Here is a 10,039-nt window from a genome sequence, read left to right as displayed (position 1 = left end):
TTTACTCCGGATATTCTTACGGCAATAGATAATATAAGCGATTAATTGTCCGCTTTAAGTATCAGATAATCCCCTTCCTGGATTCGCCTGGGGGTAAGGTCTTCTTTGATAGGATAATTACAAAATAAAAATAAAATCGCCTTGGACCTTTTCCAATCTCATACCCCACAATCGTTCTTTAGCATAGTAAAGATATTAGCTAAACGGACTTTTGTACTACAATTCCTTAACAGTGAACTAAGACCTAGTATCAACTTTGAAATTCTTGTTCTAGCTAAAGCCAAGAAACCAGTGAAGAGGTCTCCTAGACTCTAGGAATCTTGACTAACCTATCCAAGTTTCATTCAGGCAAAAGCTGTCCCGTGGACATAGTAACAAGACAAGTAGACAACGAAACGAGGAGATCAGATACGGCGTGAGCGATGAGAGAGATAACGTTGTTTGCATAGAAGGCAACCACAATCTAGAGATGTTGCAACCGGGAGCGATAATGACGTGATAGGAATAATAGCTTCTGAGGATAGTTGCCCATATCTCGTCCGTCCTCACAGTTCGTGTTCGTAGTAACGATAGTGGTTTGAGCAACGAGGGCAGTGGTCTTGGTGGCCGTGGCATTTACGGTGGTAGTGATAGTGTAGTGGCTGTGGTATTGGTGGTAGTAGTGGCGGTATTGATAGTGGTAGTCCTATGGGTAGTGGTATTATAGTGGTATTGTAGTGGCAGTGTAGTGGCAGTGTAGTGGCAGTGTAGTGGCAGTGTAGTGGCAGTGTAGTGTAGTGAAGTGTAGTGTAGTGTAGTGTAGTGTAGTGTAGTGTAGTGTAGTGTAGTGTAGTGCAGCGCAGTGCAGTGCAGTGCAGTGCAGTGCAGTGCAGTGAAGTGTAGTGTAGTGTGGTGTAGCGTAATGTACTGTAGTACAGTGTAGTGCAGTGTTGTGTAATGTAGTATAGCGTAGCATAGTGTAGTGTAGTGTAGTGTAGTGTAGTGTAGTGTAGTGTAATGTGGTATAGGATAGACCTGCAGTGGGAATTTTAATGATGGTAGTAGTTGAAGTGGTAGTGTTAGTGGTAATGGTAATTTTGGTAGTAATACTTGTTTCAGAAATAGTGGCAGCAGTGGTGGTGGTGTGGTAGTGGTGTTAGTGATAGTGGTGCTGAAGGTTATATATAAACACACATACACATACACAAACACAGGGTTGAAATAATTTCAGTATCGTCACTCCAACCCTCGTGGGCGGGAAGTTGGGTGTGTGTGTACGTGTAGGTCACAGCATTACTCATAGATCGGTCATATATGAGCCCTGAGCTGTCTTCCGGGAGGGTAGTAGCTGCCGATCACGAGTTCAACACGTGATCCAAGATCATGTTAAATACTCACATATACATATGCACAAACACACACACACGCACACACACACACACACACACACACACACACACACACACACACACACACACACACACACACACACACACTCACACACACACACACACACACACACATATATATATACATATATATATATGAATATATATATATATGTGTGTATGTATATGTATATATATGTATATATATATGTACATATATATATAATATATGTATATATGTGTGTGTATGAATATATATATATATATATATATACGCACACACCCACACACACACACACACACACACACACACACACACACACACACACACACACACACACACACACACACACACACACACACATACACATATATATATATATATGTATATATATGTATATATATATGGGGGTATATGTGTGTATGTATGTATATGTATGAATGTATAAGTATACATATATATATGTGTGTGTGTGTGTGTGTGTGTGTGTGTGTGTGTGTGTGTGTGTGTGTGTGTGTGTGTGTGTGTGTGTGTGTGTGTGTGTGTGTGTGTAAGGTAAGAAGATACAGGATAAGACAGGAGTAATATTTTCCTATAACGTTTCGACGGATGTTTTTCTCCTGAGAGACTACAGACAAACATATTTAATGAACAATATATGCCCTAGTACTGGCTCATCTTGCTGGCTGACTAGGAAAGGAACCCGCTGATTTGTCGGTTGCTTGCGATCTTTTGCGAGTTAGTGAGGACAAGGTTAATCTAGCTGTCAGTTGTACTAGGCTAACGTGTCCTTCTCGGTGATTTGTGAATTTGTTCGTTGTGTTGGGTGAGGCTTTTTGGTTTTTCTTACTTTTTATGTGGAGAACCTCGACGTCATCCCAATTGGGTAGATGTCCGTGTGTATCTATGTGTGCTACCAGTGGATTTGATGTTCTGTGGTAGCGTAGGTTTTTTTTCTTTTCTATGCCACGCGATGACTCTCTGCAGTACGTGGCTGGACAAACTCCACATGGAAACTTGTACACAATAGTGTTCTGGTTTATAACATCATTGTTCTCCCTCATACTCACTATGTCTTTGATCCTTAACCCCGCGGCGTGCGCTATGTGTATACAATTTTTGGTTAGAAAGTTGGTTATTACTTCCGCTCCTTTTGTGTATGGTACTACTACGAGGTAATCCTTTTTGGTTATTCTTTTATTGGTTCTTGATATCACTAACGCTTTGTTTTTAAAATTGTGTAGAAGACCTGAGGAGTACATGAGTTTACCGAAGGCCTCGGTTATGTACAGTATGTCATTTTGTCTGCCAGAAATTCATCACTGCATATTCTTATAGCCCATAGGTAGAAGCCTGATATTACACTGGACTCTTCTTGTGGGTTTCTTATAGACCGAAAATTTAGCGCTGCTAACCACAAGGCACAGAACGCAGACAAAATCCGGTGTGATAATATGTTTCTGCCTAGGGGATATAAGAATGCAGTGATGAATTTCTGGTAGACAAAATAACATATTTAACTGAGGCCTTCCGTAAACTCATATACCCCTCTGGTTTTCTAAAAAAAAATTAAAACAAAGCGTTAGTGATATCAAGAACCAATAACAGAACGACCAAGGAGGATTACCTCGTAGTACCATATACGAAAGGAGCGGAAGTAATTACCAACTTTCTAAACAAAAATGTTATATACATAGCGCACGCCGCGGGTGGTTAAGGATCATAAACCAAAACAGCAATGTGCACAAGATTCCATGTAGAGGTTGTCCAGCCACGTACTACGGAGAGTCATCGGGTGGCATAATAATAATAATAATAATAATAAAAAAAGTGTGCGAACACAAGAATGATCTAAGCCACCACAGAATATCAAACTCTCTGGTGGTACACGTAGATACACACGGACATCTGCCCAACTGGAATGACGTCGAGGTTCTCCACACAGGATTTGAAAAAAAAAGAATAAGAAAAATCATAGAAGCCTTGCACATCACAACGAGCAAAGTCACATATCACCGAGAAGGACACGTTAGCCTAGCACGAACGGTAGCTAGATTGACTTTGGCCGCGCTCACTCGCAAAAGATCGCGAGCAACCGACCAATCAGCAGGCTCCTTTACTAAACGGCCAGAAAATTGAGCCAGTACTGGGGTACATACTGTCCATAAAATCTGTTTGTCTGTAGTATCTCTGATGAAGACATCCGTCGAAATTTTAAAGGAATATGTTACTTCTGCCCTATCCTGTGTCTCCTTACCACCTTCCACTTATGAGTCTCTACTTTCTACTACAATATGTATGTATGTGTATATATATATACACATATACATATATATATATATATATATATATATATATATATATATATATATATATATATATATATATATAGGAGTAGAGGGAAACACACAAGTAGAACAGGAGTTTATTCCTTGACTAGTTTCGCACAGTGATGCTTCTTCAGAAGCATCACTGTCCGAAACTAGTCATGTAATAAACTCCTTTTCTACTTTTGTGTTTCCCTCTACTCCTCTTACAACCTGTCAGGATGTCTTCATATATATATATATATATATATATATATATATATATATTATATATATATATACATATATATACATATATATATACGTGAAGTAAGGAAGCAGGTTTTCTTTGATGCATGTTGAATTAAATACGACAACATTCTGACAGTTGTTCAACTTTTTCTTAATGTTTTCTATTTGTCTTGTCAACTTTTTTCCAGTTGTAGGGTGAGCTGACACAAAATCTCCATAGTATTCCATTTAATAATATCGAGCTTTCGTCTTCAAAGAGACATCATCAGGATTGACAAAATTTCTGCAATAATGAATATAAATGTTGGTACATATAAATTATAAAATAAAATGCAAAAATACAAATATACAGGTGTAACAAAAGAAATATAACAAGAGTTATTACTTACGTCTACGAGGAAAGTACAAATAATAGAGGGAGAGAAAGGTTTAAATACATAAATTGTTGTCCGAGTTCCCACTACGGAGTCTGGCTGATCGTCTGAGTGGTGGGGGAGTGGGGGGTGGAAGGGGAGGGGGAGAGGGGACCTCGATATAGCGATGTCTCAGGTTAGCGTTACTGTACAGCTTAATACTGGACGTCATGTCCGACTGAATGTTCATAGTGGGGGCAGAATCCCTGATGTGGAATGCCTCCACAATTTTCAACCTTCTGGTATCCTCATTGTAAGCAATAATTTTGGTACATTGAATTAAGGTGTCTCTGTCAATATTTCGATTGTGATATTTTATATAATGGTCCTTGATCGCTCCGTCCTGTTGGTGAAAAGTTAGTCTTCGGCTGAGAGTACATCTGGTGTGCCCGACCTATGTGATATTGCGAGACGTACAATCCTCGGCTGGGCATTTAAATAAGTACACTACGTTGGTTTTAGATGTAAAATCAGCTCGACTATTACAGTTGTTTTTTATCACCATTGAGCAGGTTCTAGGGTTACGATAGTATATAAGGACTCGGATCTCACAGTTCTCTTTAGTGGGGTGGCAGTTTCTCTTAATTATGTCCTTAATTGCTTTTTCATCCTTTTTGTAAGCATCACTGAAGGTGTTACGATAGAAAACGTTAATAAAATTAGGCTTATTGGCACTTTGGTTGGACCCAAGTTCACACAGTAATTTATTGGTTATGCGGTCAAAATCACAGTTAGCATAACCATTATTGGTGAGCATTTGTCGTACATGCTGGAGTTCTGCATGCAGTATTTCCCAGGACGAGCATAGCTCGATATTATTAAATGGAATACTATGGAGATCTTGTATCAGCTCACCCTACAACTGGAAAAAAGTTGATAAGACAAATAGAAAACATTAAGAAAAAGTTGAACAACTGTCAGAATGCTGTCGTATTTAATTCAACATGCATATATGTATACATATACATATATATATATATACATATATGTATATATATATGTATACATATATATATATATATATATATAATATATATATATATCACAACAAAGTTATGTCGTAGCACATTTGTAAAATAATACTGATGACCCACTTTCGGAGAAGAATAAGCGAAGATATAGAGATCTGTATATTTCGATCACTTACTGTGATCCTCTTCAGCAGACCATTATCTGCTGAAGAGGATCACAGTAAGTGATCGAAATATACAGATCTCTATATCTTCGCTCATTCTTCTCCGAAAGTGGGTCATCAGTATTATATATATATGTATTATTTGAAGGTTAGAGAAGTGAGTGAAAGAAATGATAAGGAAACTAAGATTGAACCAGGAACACTAATATGATCTAACGTTTCCAATTTACGTCTTCTTCAAATTAGCAGACAAATACAGATCAACATGATTTATACCCTAACATCAAACTATCTTGAAATGGATAGATCAGCAAACCTTTCCCTATGGTTGATAATCTCTACTGAGACGATATAGCCGCCTTTCACTAACTTACTCATTTTCTCCCAAAGTCCAGTGTAGAGGGGAGATGGGGATCCCTTTCCCTCCTAGGAAGGTGCTCTTGTGACTCTGTATGCACCACTAGGCAGTTCGAGGTTAAGTGGTGAGATGTTTAGGGGCTTATAAATGGGGCAGGAGAGCACAAATGTGACCTGCGGCACCACAGAACCTCTAGCTCCCAAAACATCAAAAGATGTATGCACAAGACATAGAAAGAATTTATATATATATATATATATATATATATATATATGTATATATATACATGTATATACATATATATATATACATATATACACATATATATGTATATATATATACATATATATACATACATATATCTATATATATATATATATACACACACATATATATATATATACATATATATACATACATATAGATATGTAAATACATACATATATATATATATATGTATATATATTATATATATATTATATATATGTATATATATATATAATATATATACATACATATAGATATGTAAATACATACATATATATATAGATATGTATACACATATGTATATGTATACATGTATATATATATATACATATATATACAGTATATATACATATATATTACAAAGGATTACAAAGGCGGAGCATGCCGACAGGAGACCTTTTGATCCATATCTAGGTCGGATGCGAAAAAAAATCATATTAATAATAGAATAATAAATAAAAACTATGATAATGTAAATAACAAATAAAGTACATAAATCAATGCATAGGTATAGTTAAATAATAAACAAACAGGTAAATAGTAAATAATAATAAATTGACATATACATACATACATATACCAAGGCTTTTTCCCCCTTCCAAGGGAGGTAGCCAAAAAGGGAAAGGCATAAAAACACTCCCACCCATTTCATCCCTAAATACACTCCACACCCCTCCCACCCTCCCTCTCATCTGAGCACCTCCTGACATATAACTAATAATAAATGAAAATCAGACAGACAAATGATAACAAAACAAAAACAAATAATATAAGATAAATCATAATCATTACAGCATCTTACTTAGGTATTTATCTAAATGATTCTTAAAGCTTCGAACTGAACTACATTGCACTACCTGTGCAGGAAGTTTATTCCATTCATTAACTACACGGTTGGCAAAGTTGTTTCTACCTACTTCCAAATTGAATCTATTTCCGGACAGTTTGAGACCATTGTTTCTTGTCTGATTCTCATTCAGTGTAAAAATTTGGTCACTTTTGATGTTGTCAATTCCCTTTAGAATTTTAAAGACCTGTATCAAGTCACCTCTGAGTCTACGCTTGTTTAGGGAAAACAGATTCATATGTTTTAGTCTATTTTCGTATGATTTATTTTTGATATTTGGAATCAGTTTTGTGGCTCGCCGTTGTAATTTATCCAGTCTGTCAATGTCTTTAATGAGATTCGGTGACCATATGGAAACAGCATATTCCAAATATGGACGAACTAACGATTTATATAGCTTGTTAATGAGTGATGGACTTTTGAAATCAAAAGATCGCGCAATCAGTCCTAGAATCTTATTTGCTTTCTCAGAGGCTGAAATACACTGCTTGGATGATTTGAGGTCGTTACTGATAATTACGCCGAGATCTTTTTCACTATCCACTTTTGTTAACGAATTTCCAAATAACTTGTAATCGTACTTGGTGTTATTTTTACCTATGTGCATTACCTTGCATTTACTTGTGTTAAATTTCATTAGCCACTGTAATTTATCTAAATCTTCTTGAATATCTAATTGGTTTGAGTGATCATTTGCCACTCCGCACAGTTTTGTATCATCAGCAAATTTGGAAACAGTAGATTTTAGTCCATTGTCTATATCTTTTATATATACTATGAATAGAAGTGGCCCAAGAACGGAACCCTGAGGAACTCCACTTGCAACACTTTTCCACCCAGAAGTTTTTCCATTTAAAACAACTCTCTGTTTTCGACCCTTCAACCAATTACTAGTCCAACCTAATAGGCTACCACTTATTCCATGCGAAGCTAATTTAGTAAGTAGTCTTTCGTGTGGGACGGTATCAAAAGCTTTTGCAAAGTCTAGATATACTAAATCTATATTGTTTCTTTTGTCATAATTCGAGATAACTGTGTTGTAGAATTCGAGTAAGTTAGTCACGCAAGAACGTTTCCGTCTGAAACCATGCTGGCTATCATTTATCAAACGGTTACTTTCTAAATGATGTTCGATAGCATCTCTGATGATACTTTCCATTATTTTTCCTACGATTGAAGTCAAACTTATAGGCCTATAGCTATTTGGTTTCTTTTTGTCACCTTTTTTGAATATGGGAGTAACGTTAGCTAGCTTCCATTCTCTTGGGACATCTCCGGATATGATGGATTTCTTGAAAATAATTTCTAATGGAACAACAATCTCATTTTTCATTTCCTTTAAGATTCTTGGATTCCAACCGTCAGGCCCTGGTGTTTTATTAACTTTGAGTTTGTCTATACATCTTTTAATTTTTTCTTTTGTTATATTTACCGTAGTGAGTAAGTTTACCCTAGACTTTTCACAGGTTTCAGTTTGGAATTCACCTTGAGGTGTTTCGTTTACGAATACCGAGCTAAAATAATTGTTTAAGATATTACACATTCCTTCATTTGAATATTCAAGTTGACCGTCAGCAGATAATAGTGGACCAATGTGATTCCTAACAACCTTTTTATCTCTAATGTAACTATAGAATTCTTTGGGATTCTCTTTGGATTTCTCAGCGATGTTCATTTCGTATTGTCGTTTTCTTTTTCTTATTGTCTTTTTTAAATCTCTCTGTATTGATACATAACTTTCATAGTCATTAGATACACCCGAGTACTTATATTTCTTATAAGCCTGTCTCTTTTTAGCAATACTTTTTTCAGTTTCTTTGTCGAGCCATTTTGGGCGAGCCTGATTTGGGGGACGTCTGTCCTTAAAAGGAATGTAAGTTTGAATCATCTTAGTGAGCGTATATATATGTGTACAATGAACGGTTCCAATTCATAGATTTCCATCTTATCAACTATTTTGATTTTTACATTTTAATTCCATCGCATAGAATTAAAATGAAAAAAGTAATGTAGTTGATAAAATGAAAATTTATGTACTGAGAAATGTTCAGTGTGTTCATACTACCAATTGCATTATCATGACATGGCTGGGTTGATCATAAAATTCGTGTAATTGTGTATAGCTCGAGCATATAAATATAAGAAAATTATTCACTACTTCTATTCGTCTTGATGGCACAATGGGTGTCACCGTGCATCTGTTAGGTTTCAGATCGGGTCGAGTCCATAGATTGACTGCATATCAGCTTCTGTATATGCTTCGATGGAGCTCCGTGTCAGTCTCGACTGTGATGACATGGAATTAAAAGGGAAAAATCAATATGGTTGATGAGATGTATATATATATATATACATATATATATATATATATATATATATATATATATTATATATATATTTATATATATATGTATGCATATATATATATATATGTATGCATATAATGTATGCATATATATATGCATATATATATGCATATATATATATATATATATATATATATATATATATGCATATATATCGTATATATGTATATGTATATACACGTATATATATATATATATATATATATGTATATATATATATATATATATATATATATATATATATATATATATATGCATATATATATATATATATATATACTTTTCTTTCTTTTATTATTTGACAACTGAGGAAATCATAAAGGAGAAGTAAGAGTGAACCTCGAAGATCCACAAATCTTCTTAAGAAGTAATGAAGAGAATCACCAGCAGGAAGTACCTTAAAACCGGAACCATGGCAGTCTAACTTGTATGGGCGAGTAGATTAGTGGTTTTGATGGTAGTAGTGGTCAAGATGAAGGAGATGATGGCATTGGTGGTAGATATAGTGTAAGTGATGGTGGTGTTGGTGGTGACAGTGGTGGTGATGGTGGTGGTGGTGGTGGTGGTGGTGGTGGTGGTGGTGGTGGTGGTGGTGGTGGTGGTGGTGGTGGTGATGGTGGTGGTAGTGTTGGTTATTGTTTTGTGATGGTGATTTTGGTACTTGTGCTGGTGATAGTGATTGTGGTGATGATAGCAGTGGTGTAAGTGGTGATGATGATAGTGTTGT

This window comes from Oratosquilla oratoria, chromosome 1, assembly GCF_046742065.1.
Source record: "Oratosquilla oratoria isolate Oo_2021 chromosome 1, ASM4674206v1, whole genome shotgun sequence".
NCBI classification, from domain to species: Eukaryota; Metazoa; Arthropoda; class Malacostraca; order Stomatopoda; family Squillidae; genus Oratosquilla; species Oratosquilla oratoria.
The sequence above is the reverse complement of the archived record's forward strand: the minus strand, read 5'-3'. Positions refer to the sequence as shown.